Source organism: Pezoporus wallicus, unplaced genomic scaffold (assembly GCF_028554395.1).
Source record: "Pezoporus wallicus isolate ANWC-B61680 ecotype Strahan unplaced genomic scaffold, APGP_CSIRO_Pwel_v1 contig_420, whole genome shotgun sequence".
In the NCBI taxonomy this organism is placed as follows: Eukaryota; Metazoa; Chordata; class Aves; order Psittaciformes; family Psittacidae; genus Pezoporus; species Pezoporus wallicus.
This window is the reverse complement of record NW_026636658.1, coordinates 1475494-1495912: the sequence shown is the minus strand read 5'-3', so window position 1 is coordinate 1495912 and position 20419 is coordinate 1475494. Positions and strand designations below refer to the sequence as shown.

The 20419-nt window shown below is 35.9% G+C and overlaps 1 protein-coding gene across 7 annotated transcripts in view; it reads left to right on the top strand.

Moving 5' to 3' along the window:
* WWOX (WW domain containing oxidoreductase) overlaps nucleotides 1-20419 on the top strand; it is a 526234-nt gene that overhangs the window by 9277 nt on the left and 496538 nt on the right. The gene's annotated exons all lie outside the window — the stretch shown is intronic.

Genomic DNA, 20419 nt, shown 5'->3' with positions numbered 1-20419 from the left:
TTGTGTCAATCCTTGTGGTTTTAAAAACATATTGTTCTATCTGTGTTTAAACATGAATAGTGTAAATTGTCAGTTTGTTCGCTTCAAGTCAGAAAGACTTAGTCCACTATGAGGAGCTGAAGACAGTGTGCAATTCTGTGTGATCGTTGTTTTTCTGTTTTAGAGGTTTCAATGTCAGGTTGAAGTGAAAATACTTTCCTAGCATGCTTGGGTGAATGAAGTCGTATTTTCTAACTTTTCCACTAGAGGGCTGTGTTGCTCTTTGAATATACTAAACAAAAGCGACTTGGTGCTTTTCCTGGTTTTAGTAAATGCTCCTGTAATTTTGTTGTTTGTGTTCTTAATTGTTAGGGCTAGAATTCGAAATTTTTAAAAGCATGTCATCTGTTCATCTAGGTATAATTTTATAAAGAGATGTGGTACTTTCAACTGCATGTGTAAGCAATCTTCTCAAGTCAAACAATTATAAAAGAATTTATTACTTGTTCTTAATATTAGGGAGACAGATGTGTAGCTAATGTGATTTTCTATGACTTGTATAAATATTGTTATCTGTTTTTAAGATTCATACATCTATATGACCTTCAAACTACAGTGTGTTCTGTCTTCTGGTGCAGTTGCATCTAACCTATTGTGACTGCTAGACTATGCATGAGTAGCAAAATATAAGTAGTGTTGCAGTACATTATGGAAGGGCAAAATGTGTATGTTCTGTGCGGTCAGGCAGATTCCACAAAGTAGGCTTTTTCTTAAGGCTTTTCCAAGATTTTATCACAAAATTGTATTGATAATCACAACTAAACCATAGCTAAAACTGGAATTCTAATTTTTATGCTGCATGAAGGTCAAAAGAAATCTGTTCATAGCTTCTATAAGGGATGCCCTGAACAAACAGCTCAATTTTTTTCAGATACTGAATGAAACTCAGAAGCTTCAGCCATAACATGGCTTTTTATTTTGCTTTTTTTGTTTAGGTTTTTCAGAGTGAATCATGTAATTTTATAATTATGGAAATGTTTCAGATTATTTCTTCAAAATAATTGTTGGTTAATGTTTGGTTAGGTTGAATTCTCTATTTTTTTCCTGGTACTTTTACTGCCATACGAATGAAGAGGTCTTAGCCAGGAGGAAAGTGGAAAATTACGTACTGTTAATCAGTACTTAAAGGACAAGTCACTGCTTCAGTGAGATTTTGGTCTGTTTACTTTTTGATGTCAGAAATTATGGTATTTTTTTATTTCTTGTACAGATCTTCAGTATTAAAACTTCTGTCTTACTGATGCAGAAGGTTGGAAAACATGCTTATAGTTTATCATAAACATCTGCTTTATGATTGTAGAAAGTTGCTTTGAATAACTGTCCTTTTAATTTACAAATAATGAACAGAAATTTTCTAGTTTATTCCTCTCATAGCTTTTTCTTTTTTTCTTTTTTGTCTCCTGGTGACTCTTAGTATATTGTTTTCAGTGTGGAAAGCTAGCTTGACATAGTAAGAAGAAATGGTGTAAATTAAACTGTAAGGTTTTTAAACTCTGAGAGTCTGATTAAGTTACAGCTAAAAATGATTTGTAAATTTTAGCAGATGGTGACATGTTTTATTAAAATGGGTTTTTACAAAGCAAGGAAATGCAGAGCAACCTACTTTTTTCTTCTTAATTACTAAAATGCAGTTAGCAGCTAATTTTTTTCCTTCTTTCTTTTTGAATTGATTTATACTATGCCCATGGCTGATTTGCAGCCCCTTACACTAATGTAGCCAGTACTTGAGGATCAGGTAAATGAAATCACAGAAAGAGAGCTAAAACTCTGTTTTAAGCTTTTGAAATGCATTGTATATTTAATGAGCTGTATTCCTAATATCAGATGTCATAGGTGCTTGTGGTGAGGGTTTGTACAAATACAGAAACATAACTGAACATTGCGAAACTGTACAAGGTAACATTTTGACAATGGGTAACTTGATAGTTTGCTTTGTATTAATCATCATGGTAACATGTAGATGATTAGATTTTGTTCACACATGGTGGTGCTTTCGTGATAAATACAAATTACGTAGTTCTGCAATTTATCATGTTCCTTTCACTGGATCATCTGCACCTAATTCAGAAATCTCTCTCATGTGGGACATTTTTTGAAGACTTTACATCTGTGAGCAATGTAGAATGGCTACCCCTCTTAAATCATGCTGTTCTCAAACTACTAGAAACTGCTGTCTCTCTTAATGGAAAAAAACAGTAATGTTTTAGTGATCTGAGATGTGGGATTAACTGTGTTAATTCTGGGATCATCAAAGATCTGATATCAGGGTGGAGATAGAACTTAAAACTGTTGGAAAGCTAGGAATCTCTTTTCTGTAACTGTACAGTGCTTACATTAATTCAGAAAGATCCCAAGACTTTTTTTTTTCCTCTCATCATTTTATTATTTTAAAAAATAATTTAGTTTTTTTGTAGTTTTTTTGCCTTTTTCTCTTTTTCAAAGGAGCATAAAAATATAAGTAAACTTGCACATGAACAGTATAATACATATTTCCAGACTGCTGTGCTTTGAGTATGTGCTTTTGTACTTCATACTGGCAGAAGCTAGTGAAAAAATGTTTTTTTCTGGGTGTATGGAGGGATATTGTGGGATATATTATTGCATAGCTTCGGAATTTTTGAATTCTTGATTTAAGCTATGCTTTCTGTATGATGTGAAGTAGTTTTTGAGCACTTCCTGTATGAGTTTTGTTGTGACTCTTTCTTGCAATTAAAAAGCAGACTCTACCTTCAGAGCAGGTGTGGTTAGCCTTTATTATATTCCTTATGCCAATTGAGTAATAACTATTTGAGTAATAGCTATTTAAGCTACTGCCCATAAGGGGAGCAAAATTAAACTTTTAAAGATTATCTGAATTTCTTGTGAAGACCATTTAAGGTCTCTAATGGGTGCTGGCTAGCTTTCACTCCTGTGCCCTAAATCTATTGGCAATAGATGGATAGGAAAAGTATGGCGAAAAAGAGCACCTTGACTTCTCAAGAAATCAAAAATTGATTGCTTTGTACCTGCAGAAAAGAGAATTTTGTGAAAATGGGGAACCATTTTAGTTCCAGAAGTTACTGAGATTACTTGTGGGCGACATAGCATTTTTCCTGAGGCTGGCTTTATCGGCCTTCACAGGGAAGGTAACATTTGCTGAATCCTAATTAGACCAGTGAATGGTCTCATTTAAGTCAAACTCAGATCGTATGGGAGGAATAAAACAGACCCTTACAAATACCATTGAGGTCTCTCATTTTAATAGTATTAGTTTGACTGTTTTAAATATGTTCATTGTCTTTCACTGGATTGCATGGAGTGTGGTGGTTGAAGCCCACAGATGTTTGTCTGAATCTGTCAGTAAGGAATTGTTCAGCTCCATTTTTGAGCTAGATGGCAAATTTTCCTTGAAAAATGTGCTCATTTTTCTTTGAAAGCGTGAAGCTTATTTTCTAATTTCTCTCCACTGTTTTGCGATGAAATTATATTTAAAAGTTATAGGACTGACAGCACTTAAAGAAGTGCTCAAGATAGTCCTCTGTTTCAGATTCACTGTGTTATAATCTTGAATGATCTTGGAATTTTTCTTATGCCATAACCCCTGAATTTTGTCAGCCTTGACAAAGAAATCTGTCTGTTTTTGCTGGATAGTTAGTTTTGGAAAAAATAATCTTTAATAGAAAATACATCTGCCTGCTTTTGGTCTGTTGTTTTTGTTTTTTTTTCCCCTCAATTCTATTAATCTGTTAACTTTTCTCAAAGATTTTAAGTCTAAGCTTCTTTTTGGTGTGTTTTATTATGGCGAATAAAAACTAACATGTTTCCTTTCCAATAATGGTCTCCTATTTACATCACTTCTTATTATAAGAGCAGAAAGAAGGGATGCGACACAGGCGAGCAAGATTGACAATGCTTCTTGAATAGTCTTTCCCTACTATCTAAGCATTTTCCCCAATTTAGTGAAGAGTTTGTTGTCTGAATCAAAATTAGTGTTCAAAAATGCATGAATTCCTGGGGATTAATAAGTTGAAAATTTTGCCTGTTGTTATTAAGAAGAATTTCTGTATGTAATTATGTTGTAGCTTGATGGTGCAGGGAGAGGGGAAATAACTGGGGTTTTGCTAAGGAGATGCATCTTCCGTTCTTGCTAAACCAGCATAACTTCTGGTGAACGAACTCTTACAGCCTTTGCATGGTTGTATGTTTTCATGCTGGAAGTGTTTCACATGTGGAGAAGTGAAATGGATATTATTTATGGAGGTTTGGGTTCAAAGCTTATTGTGAGGCAGACAGAAAGATCAGCAGTATATAACCTTGGATTATTTTTCTTGGCCAGGTCCTAGCTGTCCCAGAGATTGTTTTCATGAGATACTTCTGTATTTATTGGGCTTTTAAAAGCATGAAGGAGTTGTTCCTTGATGTATATATATTTTTATCTTTTTTTTTTTTGTGAGTTCTAGGCTCCATTTAACACGTTTCACTATTATAAGCAGCACAGTATATTGGCAGAAAAGCACAGCTGGGCTTGATACAGTCAATGTGTCTATGGCTTGCCCTGGTAGAATAAAATAATCTCTCATGACAAAAATAAGTTACCCAGTAAAAGCATCATTTTGCAGATGCAAGTTTTACAGCAGGGTCTTCTGCCAGCACAGTTGTGTTGTTTAGGGACTGTTTTCTTGCCATCCTTCACCAGTGAAACAGTGGCAATGAAGGTTTGGTTTTTGATGTGTTGGGAAGGTGAAAGGGGAGAAATGACCATCCTTCAGCTAATACAGTTTGGTATTGTGTATATTCAGCTACGTATTTCAGTTTCATGTTGTTACTTTGGCTTCAACAGACATTTATTCTCCTCAGGGAAAAACTGCTTGCTTGCTGAAGAATTCATGGGAAAAGTAATGTTGAGAAATTAAATGCTGAATTTTTTAATTCCTGTAATGTGCATGCTGTGGACCAAACTTGGCATGCATTGCCTGAAACCACAAGTTGCCCTACCATAAAAGTATTGGTGTCTGTATAGAAGTTTTGTTTGCTTAAACACACCTTAGAAACCAAACTTCCACTTCACTATTTTTTATCTTTTTTCTCCAGGTATTTTCTTTGTGGAAGTCTAAAACTTTGCGTCAGGCATGAATTTTGTTGTACCAGTGGTTTTGGGGAATTGGGAGTACAGAGCTTTTCCAGGAGAGCCTAGATTTCACAGGAAGTATATTTTTGGCCAGGGTACATTATAATTTGTGTAAAAAAGCAGTTAGTGGAGGGGAATGTGACTGTGGGGTGGAACTTTTAACTCATTCTGTTGGAGGAGCTTAGTAGCTGTCAGTCAGGGATTAGTTCTGATGTATTTTGAACAATCAGAAAATTACTAAAAGTTATTATTTTCAAACTATGAATAATGTTAATAGAAAATGTTTCTCTTTAATTTTCAGTGCTGTATTCTGAAAATTTATGGTTGGACATAGTGATCGAGTTTTCCATGAATGCCATCGCGCTTTTGTAACTTTGGCTTAATACCGTGGAATAGTAATATTGCTCTGCTTTTTAGGCAAGTCTCCACTGTCTGCTTGTTACATATTGTAAATATTAAAAGGTCCTTTTGGACTTCTGTAATTTATTTGTCTTATTGAGTAAGCTGAAAATGGTGTCAGATGTTCATACTGCTTTTTCATGTCCATTTTGATGAATCTATTTATTACATCTGTAATGAGTAGTACACATGGTTGGTTAGGCAAGTTATTGAACTTCATCAACCTTGGCTGAAATTCATAATGCATGTGAAACTTGTAACTTGTAAGAAATTACATCTGGGGTAAAAGGTTCAATAATGATTACTACTTATAATGGAATCTTTTCATAAAGGATGGGATTGAGCTGTATGTCTGTGTTGTACTTTCTGGTACAGGGAATAATGTATTTGTAGAACAGGAACCTTCATATGTGGTGCTTACTTTCTTGTCTGTTACTTGAAAGTTGAAAAGACTGTCATTGGACTGCTACATAACTTGGTTGCTTTCTGTCTTTTGAAATATTTAATTTCATAAAGGTTTTTGTAATGTGATAGGTATTTCATGGTCCAGAGATGAAAAGACCTGTACAGTCTATCTCACTGCAACGCAGAACTTACTTACTGCCATCATCTTGAGTCTTCATGTTTTGAAAGTTAATTGTGCTGGAAGAGTTATATGAGTAGTTTCTTCTGTACATTTGTATTGTTTTTTTTTGAATGCTTATTTAATGGTGAGGACAGAAGACTTTGATAAATATATACTGTTTTCTAGTGATAGTATCTTCTATCTACTACCTGTCTATCTACTATCAACTCTACTTACAGCCTAAAGATGTGCAGTAATGGTCATGGTGTTTTTGGCTTACCAGCAAAGGAGTTTATAGTGACTATGCCTATGCTAAGCAGTAGGGTCACAAGAAGAAAGTATTTCAGTATCTTGTGTCCCTTTTAAACTCTCCATGCATGATTCTCTCAGGGATTTATAAGGTTTTGATGCTCAAATCTGACCAGTAAATTACTATCAAAAGTGAAAGGAGGCAGGCAAGAACCTAGAAAGATAAAGATCAAAATCCTGACCTGATTAATAGGAGTCTTGCTACTGTCTTCAGAATTAGTGAGGCCAGAAGTTGGCTGAATTATAGAATAGGAGTAGTACTATGAGAAACAAATTGATTTTATATTCATCCTGAAGTCTAAGATGTGCAAACCTTTTTAAAAGACAGCGTGTGACTTAAGAAAATAAAATAGCACATTCTTTTAATAATTCTTAAGGGAAGATCATCAAAAGCCAAAGTAGTTTTGTATTACATGACCTATTTTTTTCTTTTAATTAATGATATCTGCAGTTCTTAGCTCTATTATTGACCACACACTAAGTCTTATGCCTTTCTGTTGTTTTTATTTTTCTTCTGCTAGTGAAAGATTTGTTTCTTCTTCTTCCTTTTCTTCCATAGGCTTTTCTTCTTAAAATGTGAGATCTTTGTAGCCTCCTATTCAGCAATACAGCCTCAGTTTTTCTGTTCCTGTAACATAGAATCACAGAACCGTGGAATAGTCAGGGTTGGAAAGGACCTTAAGATCATCCAGTTCTAACCCCTCTGCCATGGGCAGGGACACCTCCCAGTGAGCCATGCCATGCAAAGCTCTGTCCTGCCTGGCCTTGAACACTGCCAGGGATGGAGCTGTCACAACTTCATTCCGGTGCCTTACCACCCTCACAGTAAAGAACTTCTTCCTTATATCCAATCTAAACTTCTCCTATTTAAGTTTTAACCCATTACTCCTTGTCCTATAACTACAGTCCCTAGTGAAGAGTCCCTCTCCAGCACTCTTATAGGCCCCCTTCAGACCCTAGAAGGCTGCTATGAGGTCTCCACACAGCCTTCTCCAAGCTGAACAGCCCCAACTTTTTCAGCCTTGCTGTAGTTCTACATGGTGGCTTTTAGTACTTTTATCTGTTGCTTCAGAAAGCTCCCTACAAACTGGCTGTCTTCAGATCCGAATGGTTGTGTAGTACTACACATTAAATTTCCTCTCCTTCATTTAAGTTTAGTTACCTTGGTCACTGTTTCAAAGTTCCTATTCTTAGTTAGTGTCTCCTTCATACTAAAAAACTAGTGAAGTTAGGTTTTCTGGCTGTTATCATAATTTCGTGAGAGTAATAATATCCGTGTGAACAAGGAATTGCCACAGTTCAGTGTTGGATGTATTTATTTAGATCCTTTGATTGTGCTGTGACTTGAGGCTCAGCAAAAGTGAATGTTGCTCAGAAACTTTTTAGTTTTCCAGGTTATGTTAGCTTTGTAGAAGGTGCGTTTGCCTTATTATTCATTCTTTATATAAGCAGCTTTATCAGCACATTCTCTATTGGCTTTGCTTTATTTTTGATATCTAAATTCAAGTTCATAAAACTTGTGGGGCATTTTCCTCTTGTGAATAGTCAAAATGCCTTGGTATAAAAATTAACCTTTTCTTTAAAAGCTTGCGAAGAGGATCTCTAATTCTCCTCTAATGTAACCAAATTGAAGAAAACAATGTTATATTGTGTATTCAAAGATCCAGGAACTGTGAAACATCCTATGTTGTTCTTTTACCATTAGCAAGCATAGGCAGCATTTCTCACTTCTATACTTTTTCATGTTACAGACATTATGCTACTAAAGATTTTGAGAAATTTGTGGGTAGCCTTATTTTGCTTACAGAGCAACATATGATTGTAGTAACTGACCTGAATTTACAGATTATGTCCATATTCCAGTTTAAAGTGGGAGATGGATTGTACTGTTGAAGGATAAAAACTATAGTCCTCTGAAAGCTATTCTAATTCATTAACAGAAGGAGTAATTAAAATATATTAAGAGCAGAAAATATGGCAACTTAGAAATTTGTAAAGAAAACTTTTCCAAAAAAGTACTTTATTTGTTTCGGTCTATGTCCAGCTGCAAGCAGTTGCTGGGGTATAAATCTTACTATTTTGGAAGCTTTTGTAACTCTGAAAGTAAATTTGGACTATTTTGTGCCTAGGTAGGCAATGAGTACATAAAAATGTTCATGACCTACTTGGCAGCACAATTTTGGCATCCTGAGTGACTGAAGATTGTGATCTGTGAGAAAGGTCTATTGCTGTATCTGTTTCTGAATCTGATCTGTGGTTACAGGAATAGAGACCTAGACTTCCTGAATCTGTTCTTTTTATCTAGCATTTAAACATTTGTCTCATGCAAAGCAAAAAGTTATGTATCTAGAATGTAAGGCAGAGATAGGCTTCATAATGGTTCATGAAGTAATTTGATGAATCAATAACACTTACTAGACTTCATACACGCAAACCACGATTTGGTCTGTAAGTGAGAACTTGTTACACACAAGGCAGACTGAATATGAGATCAGGAGCTGTACAGGCTGATTTATAGAATCATAGAATAGTTAGGGTTGGAAAGGACCTTCAGATCATCTAGTTCCAACCCCCCTGCCATGGGCAGGGACACCTCCCACTAAACCATGTCACTCAAGGCCTCATCCAACGTGGTCTTGAACACTGCCAGGGATGGAGCATTCACAACCTCCCTGGGCAACCCATTCCAGTGCCTCACCACCCTAACAGGAAAGAATTTCCTCCTTATATCCAATCTAAACTTCCCCTGTTTTAAGTTTTAACCTGTTACCCCTTGTCCTATCACTACAGTCCCTAATGAAGAGTCCCTCCCCAGCATCCCTATAGGCCCCCTTCAGATACTGGAAGGCTGCTGTGAGGTCTTGTTGTGGTTTAAAACCAGGCAGAGGGCTCATTCACTCACTCCCCCCCCCCCCCCCCCCCCCCCCCCTTCTTGCTCTCCCCCTACTCCCGGAGGAGTAGCCTTCTCTTCTCCAGGCTGAACAGCCCCAACTTTCTCAGCCTATCTTCATATGGGAGGTATGCTTGTGAGTGAACTCACAACACTAGATTCTGAGTATCAGTAGAAGTAATGCTTTTACCTAATTCACAGTAGTGTTGCAAGTTGTGACTCAAGATTAGTACAATATCAGCACAAACCTAGTATGTTTTAGAAACAATTTAGTATCCTTGTTCACCTGGCAGTTTTTCCTATTTTGCAGACCTAAAGTTTTGTAGATGTTTTCATTTTTGGATTTAACATCCTCTACTCCAAATTGGCACGGTCTAACTTCTTGGATGCTGAAAATAAAGTATAAAAGGTATAGCTGCAACTAGTCATTTGTTTTAGAAGATTGTTGTCACTGAGCTTTTGGGTGGGTGGCTGGTGTCCCAGGTGCTAGCAGGTCAACCTTAAATCATCTAAAAAATATACACAAGTTGTGGTGTGAGAAGATGCACAGTAAGTTTTTGTGACCTTCTTGAAAGTGCAGCAGGAGGTCTTTGGTTTTATTTTTAGTTTTTTGTGGTTTTTTTTTGCTTATGGCTTTACATAATAATTTATTTACTTCTAATTCTTGCTTATTTTCCACTCTTCTTGCTTTTTTGTATAGACACTTTTTGTTAATACTGTTCTTATTCTTCATCTTTTGTTTCAGAACTCCATCTTCTGCCTTACTTTGTATGTCGGAACCACATGATGGATCATTTGAATTACATAACAGCTTCCCATCTCCCTCTTTCCTCCGTAGTTAAAGTACGCCCAAATGGTTTGCCAGTTTTGAACCTTAGGAGGTTGATACTCTCCTGAATACCATCTAATTCAGAGAAATCTAGAATTTGAGGTAACCAAGGACTGTATAAATTCTCAGACGTTCAGGTCTTGTTATCTTGCCCTTTATTGGGGATAGTAGATAATAGTATTATCTACTATTTTTAATTGCTTGGACTAGAAACAGCAATGAACTCCATCTTCCCTGTATCCAGTGCTTTTCACGGGATCCTGAAATGACTCGTTTATTAAAATCTTCCTTTGCTGCTTAACTAAACAGAATTGTCTTATCTCATGTTCCCCAAAAACAAAGGTGGGTGGTGACTGTCAGAAATCAAGTAGCATTTGGCTTTTATGTTTGCTCCTCTATTCCTTTCCCCCGTGACAGAAACTGTGAGCTCTTTAGAACGGGACTAAGCTATCTATGTTTGGTTCTTTAAGATACCTTTTTCTGTAATCTAAATTGTGAGCTGTTTAGGACAGAACCTTGTTTTATTATTTATCTGTAAAGTGTCTAGTATATGTTTTAAAATCTTTCACTGATTGTATAACCGATATAAATAAAAATCAAGTTTATTTTAAGAAAAAATTGGTCCAATTTATCTTGTACTTTCTTGTTATCTTTACATAACACTGTATTTCTGATGAAAAAAACTTACAGATTAAAGCTTGGAGGATCTAGCACTTTAGCTGACAGCACAGTATGTCTTTTAATTATTCTGCCTTGGATGAAGGATTCCTCTTTATTAAATTTACTTCTTTTATTAACATTGCACTGTTGTACTTGCCAAAAGGAGATTCAAAACATGCAACTAATTTTTTTGTTATGTTTAATTAGGGCTCAGCTCAGCAGTACAGAAACCTATGATACTGTTGGCCTACAGAAGAATAGAAGTGTACTTGAAAAGAAAGTAGACAACTTCTGTCTTTTTTTTCTCCATTTTTGCTTTGGTAGGAAAAGCTGTTGTGTTGCCTAAAGCTACTGCTGATACAAAGAATAGCTTTAGAGAAGGAGAGTTCGCCAACCCCATTTCTCTGAACTTGGAACTCTTTTTTTCTTTTTAAATTCTGATTAAGAGAGGGGAAAAAAAAAAGCCTGTGGGAGACAGTTAAAGATAAATTTTAAATTATCTGGCATTTTTTCTGGTCACTTGAGTAAGCTTGTCTAAGATTTGTTAAAAATAGCAACAATGGGGGGGGGGGAAGCCCCAAAGTTTTGGGGATTATGTAAAAAAAAAAATAAAATATGCCACTCAAAACAGCTTTTGATACCTAGTTGATATGGAATATCTGATCAGACTTTTTATAAACCCAGTTATGCATGTTCCCAACATTGGCACTTTTCCAGAACACAAACCCTTCAAGACTATGTGGGTTTGTGACAAACTCGAATCTCTTTAATGGTGGTCTCTGGTACTCTCTACTGGTATTAGGTAAACCCTTAATGAGCTTTTTTGTGTGTGTGTGACTGCATTGCTTCTCATCAGCTTGCCTCAGCTTTGCTGTAAAAGAGAGATGAGGCTACAGTTGCATGCACAAAAATGTAACTTATTTCCTCAATGATGTATTCAAGTAATGGTACTTACAAGTAGAATGACTTTATTTAGACAAGTAAACAACAACAACAAAAAAATTAGTTATCCCATAGTGACTAAACATTCAGGAATGGTTACTTACTGGGATATAGTGTGCCCTAAATGTCATGTCAGATTTGACTACTGAGATCTGATCTACATTTCATTGAGATGCCGCTTTGATGTTGACTTATGTTGTGGGCAGATTTATTGTTTTCTGCTGCTCTAGATTTCAGTTAAATGTTTATTTTGGAAGTGTTTATTTTGCAATAAAAATAGAAGTAGTGTACTAAAATATTTTGTTAGACTACAGTTATGTTATCCCTTATGAATTTAAGAATATGCAGTTCTTAATAGAGTAATTTAGGGGGGTTTACTAAAATTAGGAATATGAGTCACACTAAAAGGGTTCTGCTCATTTTGAGACCAAGTTGCTAGCTCAGGTTTCTTTTAAAATGTATCTAGTCCTTTTGTTTGACCTGATAAAAATACATGTAGATGCACTTTTAGATGAAGAAGTTATTTTTATTTAAAAAATGTGAAGTTGTATGCCAAATTGCTTCATATTCTGCTGCCTGTCTCCCCCCATGATATGTTATCTCTTACAAAGGAAAAAATTATATGCAAACAGAAAAATAAATTCTAATAAATTTTCCTTAAACATTAAATAATAAAGCCAAATGCTAAATTCTGATACATATATTTTAACTACAGAAATTGTTTTGTGTTAGGAAAACCGGCTGATTTCCTTGCAAGAAGCCACACTGTCATTTTTAAAGACAATAAGAAAACCCTACACATTTGATCTGTGCTTGAAGAAACACTTATGGAAAGTTCAGAGTAAATTTCAGTTGCAGATTCCATGCCAAGATACGGCTACTAGTGTTAATTTCTGCAAAGGATTTTAGTATTGCTAAAATATCACTCTGATAATGTCCATTGGATTTATTTAAAAAAATATTCAGGAAGAATTTGTTTGGGATTTGGCAGGAGCATGATCCTCACATTTGATGGATGATGAAAGGCAAGGTGAAACACGAAGGCTGAGGTTTGGCTTTTTTTTTTTTTTTTCCTTCTCTGAAAGGAGCATATGTTGTTAAACAGAACTTTGACATTAGTTGTAATGGAAGCTACATGGCTGAATCGTTTTTGACTGGGAGTTTTGGTCACGATGTGCATCCAATGCAAGCAGTACATATGAAAGACAAACCTGGGATTTCACTGAAAATTCATTTCTCATCTCTGATTCTCCTTCTCTTCCCTCCACTTTAATCTCTGGCCACTGTTCGTCTATTCAGGACCACCATCTAACTTATTTAAAACCACAGGTTTTCAGGGTAGTCATTTCCATGTATTTTAGGGGCAGATATGTAATGGTTGTTGGGAATTATCTTTGCACAGCTAAACCAAGGTCTTGTCATAGGACATGATAAGTAGCTTGGCTCTGTATTCAATATGCCGTATCTCACAGTAGTGTTCATTCCAGACTGGAACCCTTAGCTGTTACTGAAGTATTTATATCAGATGGTAGCACCTGTGCAACAAAAAGGCTAGGAAATGGGTGTTTGAATCTACTGCTGCACTGTGCCTTCTTTTAGCTTGTAGCTGAGATAATTATCAGTATTAGGTTCCAACTAAGCAGAAAGGACTGAAGTCCAACCTTTCTTTGTGTCTTTTGTACTTGTATTTTAAAGTGAGCTGGTGGGCATCTTGGGTAGTACAACTAGAGTACATACCTGATCTGACTTCAACTAGTCACGGCATATTTGTAATGTATGTGCCTACACATAGTCACTGTTCTGTATGTTTGCTTGCTTGCAGCATCTTCACTTATGAATTCAGCTTTCTTTGCCTCCAGTGATGTATTTTAAATTTTTTTAGAGGAACAGTAAGTCACAGACGTTTATAAACCCATCACTTTAAGGATGTTTATTCATATTTGCTCAGTGTTGTGCTCCCTTCAGATGGAACAAAATAGTTTGAGTTTTGTCAGTGACAATGGCAATGCACTTATTGTTAAGAATAACTGAGTTATTCTACTGCCTTGCCCAGACAGTATGTTGCAAAGAAGTGTAATGTGTAATGGGTGCAGATTTTTTAAGTTGGTTAGATGGAAAACAGAACCAGTGCATTAGTCATCCTGTTTCATTTTGGTTGGCTTTTTCTGTGATTCCTGGCTCCAAGAAAAACACTCGTTCAATTTACACACAAAGGGAAAGGCAGGATGTATCTTTCCTATAGCATCAAACTTTTCAATGAAAAATATCAGTATGTGTCATTGCCATGTGCAAACACACAGAAACAAAGGCAGCGTTAGGATTTCGTGCAAATCGCTCACTTTAAACTTAGGCTTGTAAAAATATCTTGGTGCTTTATTTGCTTGTAAACATGCATTTGGAGCAACTTGAATAATGCGTCTGTAAGATTTTACTTTAAATATCCATCTTGAAGTGGGGTGCTTGTGGCTAAGCAGTCCTGTTACAGAATGCATCGTGCTTTTGGGGCTCTGGGAAGTATGAATTTGTCAATGATGTGATATTTTGCATGTGGTTGCTATCACTCAATGTGAAAGATCTGTTGGATGTTGTACCCTTAAGCCACCAACACAGGAAACAAGGGTCTTTGTTGCAGAAGATTCTTTCCTAAATCACACATAATCGTTGCAGTATTTCAACCTGAAGAGAAGCTTACGTAACTGTGAATTCTTCATCTCTTTAGCATGTTTGAATCTGCTTTACTCATTTTCTGAGGAAGTGTTGAATAAGATCTGATTCATTGTCACTGATGTTTAGGTCTTCTAAGTTGAAATAAATCTAGTGATGTCTAGGAGGCAAGTCTCTCTTCCATTTATATGTGGTTCTCTTGGGTCCCCAAAATCAAAACCCACCTAATCTGTTCACTGAGATGCAGCACTTGGAATGACTGTCTATTTTGGATTATAAATATGATTTGTTGCAAGTTCTTGAATGTTTAACCTTTTCACAACTCTCCTCTTTAGTAAAACTAGATATATATTACACTTCATATAGATTACATGTGGCATTTAAAAAAAAACTATTGTATATTGTGTCAGGGTCTTTTTTATTTCCTTCCTTTTTAGCTAAGACTCAAGTTTACTTTTGTTGCAGGAAAAATGTACAGTTTTGTTTTCAAAGCAAAGGGTGTTTGACGAGAATAACATCTTGTACCTGAAAAAATATTTTTGCAACACTTATTACTTCTGCATTAAAAAGAAAAAAAAGAAGTGAGATTTGGATGAAGACCAGATGTTGCAGATGAGCTTTCTGATGGTTGAGTAAAACTTGTTATTAGAATGTTAAGGGTTTAAAAAAGTGTGTACATACTGGCCTCAGTTGTTTCATGGCTTAGAACTGCCAAGGTCTCTGCTGGTTCTGTGCCTGCCATAGGTTTTCTAGGTGAGGTGCTGGATGTGTGTTACAGAAACACACTGAATAAACAGTGAGAATATTTCTCCCAAAAATCTTAATCCAACGTGAAATTGAAGTGCTGTATATTGGCCTATGCTTAGTTCAAGAGGAAGTGTCTGAAAAGTTGTTTGATTTTTTTGTGGAAAGAACTCAGACAAGGAGACCAAAACTCCAAGAAAAAGTAGGATCCTTCTTTTTACACTCCTTTATATCACTTCTGCTTGAAAGAAGGAATTCTCTTAACATATTTATACACTATCAGAGTTTAAATGCAAACTCCTGAACTACTGGCTATACTGCCCTTGAGTGAAAGAGGCCAGAAAGGATTTTTTCTTCATTTAAGTTTAGTGCCAAAAATGTTTTAATTAAGATTTCATGTTTTCTGGATTGCAGAGTTAATTAAAATAGCTGTTGCTTTTACTTTATGAAGGTTATATAAAATTATTGATTCTTCTCAAGAAGAACCAAATTATACAAATAAACAATTTCCTATTCATTGGAAGTTGGATTTTTTGTTTGCGATATCGTAATACCATACATGGAAAAGAAACGGGTATTTCAACTACTAGTTTATCAAAGAATGATTTTGTGTCTCTTACTCATTTTTATATTAAAAGAAAATATAAAGATTAAAAAAAAAAACAAGCAGATCTAGTCTGAAAATTAGCACACTTCACTCTGCAAATGGGACATGTAAGAACCCAGTAGATGTTTGCAGCAATTCAGAAAGCAACATGGAAGTTTGAGAACAGTGGGGGGGGGGGGGGGGAGAAAAGCCTAAGCACAGCTGTAAAAATTAATACACAGTAGTCATATTATGTTATGTGTGAAAAGGCAGAAATACGTAACGCAAGCAGGCCAGTACTTTTCACTTCCAATTTCACTTACCTGATCTTGCTGTTCTTAACTGTTACGGAAAGGAAGGTTTTCTTCTGGACTCTGTTTTAGTTTACATTCAAACTGTGACATAGGGTTTAAGGAAGGCTTGGACTCATGACAGCCTTAAATCATTCCTCTGTCACATCTGAAGATGTTTTAGAATCTCAGGGCCTCCAGAGCTCTTCTATCAATGGAGAGAGAAAGAAAGAAATTACTTTGAAGAAACTAAATGTAAAAAAACTCACTGTAAAGAAACCCTGCAGGCTTTTACATTGAGGACTGAGCTGTTACAAAGAAAGATACAACACTGTTTAAAATGTGTTGTAAATGACAGATCCAAGGTATCCGGGAGTGTTTGGGAGAAGGTAGAGAAGATGAAGCAAACTTGCTATTGTCTGAAATATTTTTGAGTTTCTTCTTGTGTATTCACACTTTTCTATATTTGAAATAAAAGTGTTTTAAAACATTTAAATGCTTGATGCAAATTCTTTACAAAATGTTCCCCAATGATAAGTAACTGTATGCTACTTTATTTAAACAAGAAATCACTGAATTACTTTTCCACTGGGTGAATCCTTTTGTTTTATAGAGAAGGTTGCACCGTTTCACAGAGCCATATACTCATCTGGAATGTGTTGACACAATGTAGTTGGCAGTAATTGAGCAATGCTAACTGCTTGTTAATAGAGACCGTTAGCTGAAAATCTGCCCCAAAATTCAGTGACAGAAGTCGACTGTAGATAGACAAGTATGTGAGAATATTGAGCTGAACAGTCATCACAGAAGGTGAAGAATGGAACTGAGTGCTAATTCCTGAGTCTGTATGAATATCATGGTGGAAGTAAAGGGCTGGAGGGTTTTAAATATCTGTAGCAAATCCCATGTGCTTATAGCTCTCTTGTTAGTTCTGCTATCAGTCTTTTAGGTTAGCTGCTGCTGTAGAGAGCTATGCCATCATTTTTATCCTCATGTATCCCTTATACTTACACAGGATTTTCACTTTTGAGTGTCAGATTAGAGCTCATTCAGCTCTAATCAGTAGCCAGTTTTAGGACAGTCTTGTCTCTCAAGATTTCCAGGGCTATCAGTTGAGATTTATTTTAGTTTTCTAAAACTCTTTTAGTTTTTTCAAATTATATTATGTAGAGTATTTAAATGCACTATGATTGTACATTATTTAAGTGTTGCTTTGTCACATCTGGGGGAAGTATCCATCTTGCTCTTCATAATTGTCTGTCCTTGGTGTTCAAGTATGTTATCCCATGTTGTTTTTCTAATGTAGTTGTTCCTACTTTAAAAGCAAAACAAAACACAACTAGTATACAACGTGTGATTTTCTATAAGAAGTTACTCAAGCTTTGCATCTATTTTTGAGCTCCTTACTTTGAAATCTTGCAAGTGAAGCACAGAACAATAATACTTTGGGGCTGGGCACTGTATACATTCCTTCGTCTGTATAGGCCCTTTGCCAGCAGTTGTGGCTGGGCAGAATGTGAGGGGCAGAAGTTCTTGTCAGTAGCCAGTGCTGTCTTACCCTTGGTCACATAGCTCTGCAGCTGCAGTAGCCTGGCACTACTGCAGGTGCAGGAAACATTCACCACTGGAGGATATGGTTGTTTCCTAAAAAAGAAACTAGGATCATTGCTGTTAATGTTCCTTTACTGTGAAAGGACTGTGTAAGAGCACATTGGTGACAGCAGGCTCAGACTAAATGAAGTTTTAAGGAAATTTTAGGTTCTTTTGAAGTCCACAGAGAGTTGCTTTTATGGGTAGAATTAAGGTTGCTGTGGCTCCTTAATTATGCATGTCCCTAACATAGTTATTCACATTTCTCTTTCTATTTAGCAGTTTTACTGTGTTTGGGTGTTTATGATGTTTGTGGTTTTACGTTGGTTTATGAAACCACGTTCAGTGTGGATTTTGATTCAGTGTAGTTTTTACAGACAGGCAAGGCTTTTCATTACAGTGTTTAAATAGTTTTGTACTTTTAAATACTCAATCTTTGTATTAGGCTGAGGTTTTAAATTTACTATGTATTGAAAACATGGCTACATTTTGCTGAAGAACAAGCTTTGGCAAGCTTAATTTAACACAGTGTATCTGTTAAAGCTTTCCACCCTTATAGAATCTTTTCTTAACTTCTTTTAGAGATGTGACACTGGGGGAGGAAAGAAATGTTAATTTTTGCAGAAGAAACAAAGAGCTGAAGTTGTAACAAGACTTGAATGCTGAGGTGCTTCCAAATTCCTACTTCAGGTGTTTCAGTTAGAAGCTGCATTCTTGAAAGCTCCTGCATAGTAGTTTCTTAAACTGTAAAGGTATTTAATTGTGCTGCTTAATGAGAATTTTCAGGTCCATAAAGATTTATTTTAAGGACATACATCCTGCGAGCTAGCAAGTTGGTAGGTGGATCATACTTAAACCTGTGAGCTCCGTGAAGAAGACATTGTGTTACTACTTGTTGATATATTTTATCGGGTAGATAGTCTGAGGCAAAAGATGCATTATAAATTATGCTCTACACAAAATGGTAGATCAAGTAGAAATAGTTGTACCTGTAGCTAGTAATTCAGTCTTGGAATTAGAACCTTTGTGTGGTTTATGGTACCTGGATTTGTTTTCCTTATTTTGTATAAATCTGGCTGTCCTAAATACAATGCATGATTGTTCACAAACGAGTCTGCAGTTTAAAATATGTCTGATGGGAAGGCACATAAGCACTTGACCTGTGGCAGCATTTTGAGTGGAGGGATGGACTGCTGCTTAAAAATCCTCTGAAAAGAGTTTTCTTTTTAAGGACATAATTTCATTGAAAGATCTAGAACATGTCTGTCTAAGGGTGAAGACTCATCCTTTGGATAGACCAGAAAAGAGTGAATACCTCCTAAAGAGAAGTGTTTAACACTGATCTCCAAGTTTGCAGGGAAAAATCAAAGTGGTATTAAAATTAACTACATTTGCAGCATGTAATGGGGTTGAATTTGAATCTTTCTTTTAGTTTATAATGAGAATCAAGTCATTAACAGTAACAGAATGGCATGGAATTTATTATTTTGCCACCAACACAGGAAACAAGGGGCGAGTTAGCAAACCATCATCATGTTTAGCTAATTAAACTGGCCATCAGCTCTAGATCTTTGTAAAACAATAGAAAAACTGTAATCCCAGGCATTCCAACTAGTTGTTAGTAGTATGGCAAGCTGGTTAAAATAAGTGTATTTTTTTTTGTGCAAAGCAGAAAGCATATGGCTAGCTAATAGTACTGTGGGACAATGTGTCTTACATTAGTTACATAAAAAGTTTTAGTTAAATACATTCAAGTGGAATTAGAAACAGAGGAAATCTCTGCGTGTGCTGTAGCTGAATTATGTGCATGCAGTGAATTACGCACGTAATTAAAGTTGCTTGGTGCAATGAATAGCTTTAAAAGAGATACAAGGAAATTGCTTGGACTTAAATACTGTTAAGTATGTAATTGCAGAAAATGGTATAAATTTGTCTTGGTGTCTGTTGTTTCTATAATGTAAGTTATGTCTTGTGCTGTAACTGAATTTTGTTGCTCCAGGGCATTTTGGAAGTGAGACAACCCATCTTAATAGGCTTTTTTGGTAAACAGTTTTTAGAAGGAAAACATGAACAATGTCAGAAAGCTGAAACATATACCTCCTCTCACTTCTTCAGATTGCTGGGCATTTCAGTTGGGTTCTTCATTTTCTAGTTTAAGCTTGTCTAATTGGAACTCATTAAGATACGTTATGCCTCTTTCAGCTAGATGGAAATTTCTGTCATTGTTACAGTTCTCCATGGAGATGGGCACCCAGTGATACTGTTGAATACATCACAACTATGTAGTAGTAGCTCACCCTGATAGAAACCCAGTTTCTGGCTCAGTTCTCTGCACTTTGTGGGCATTCTGCACTTCCAAGAACTCATCATCTCCTGGTGTAAATTCTCACAGATTTTTTCCAATTAAATGAAGTTTACCTTGGACTGACTTCTGTGCAGCTTTTCATTAATTAATTGAACAGTGAAACAGAGTATGTTCACAGAGCTTGCAGATGATGCCAAGGTAGAAAAAGCTGCAGCTCTTGGTGGACAGTTTCATAATTTGAGCTGATCTCATTAAATTGCAGTACAGTCCCAAATTAGCTAACTGAAATTAGGAAGGAGAAATTAAGTGCTCAAATGCAGAATGGGAAAGAAATTATTAACAGTATTGCATAAAAAGGTTGTGTACAGTTGCTTAGAAATTCACTGTGAAACTTTGTTCTATGGATGAAAGAAAAAACCCGGGGATATAGATTCATCTTCCACTTTAATTGCAGCAAAGTGTGAACTGTCTGTCCGTTTGTTTCAGATTTGGAAAGAATG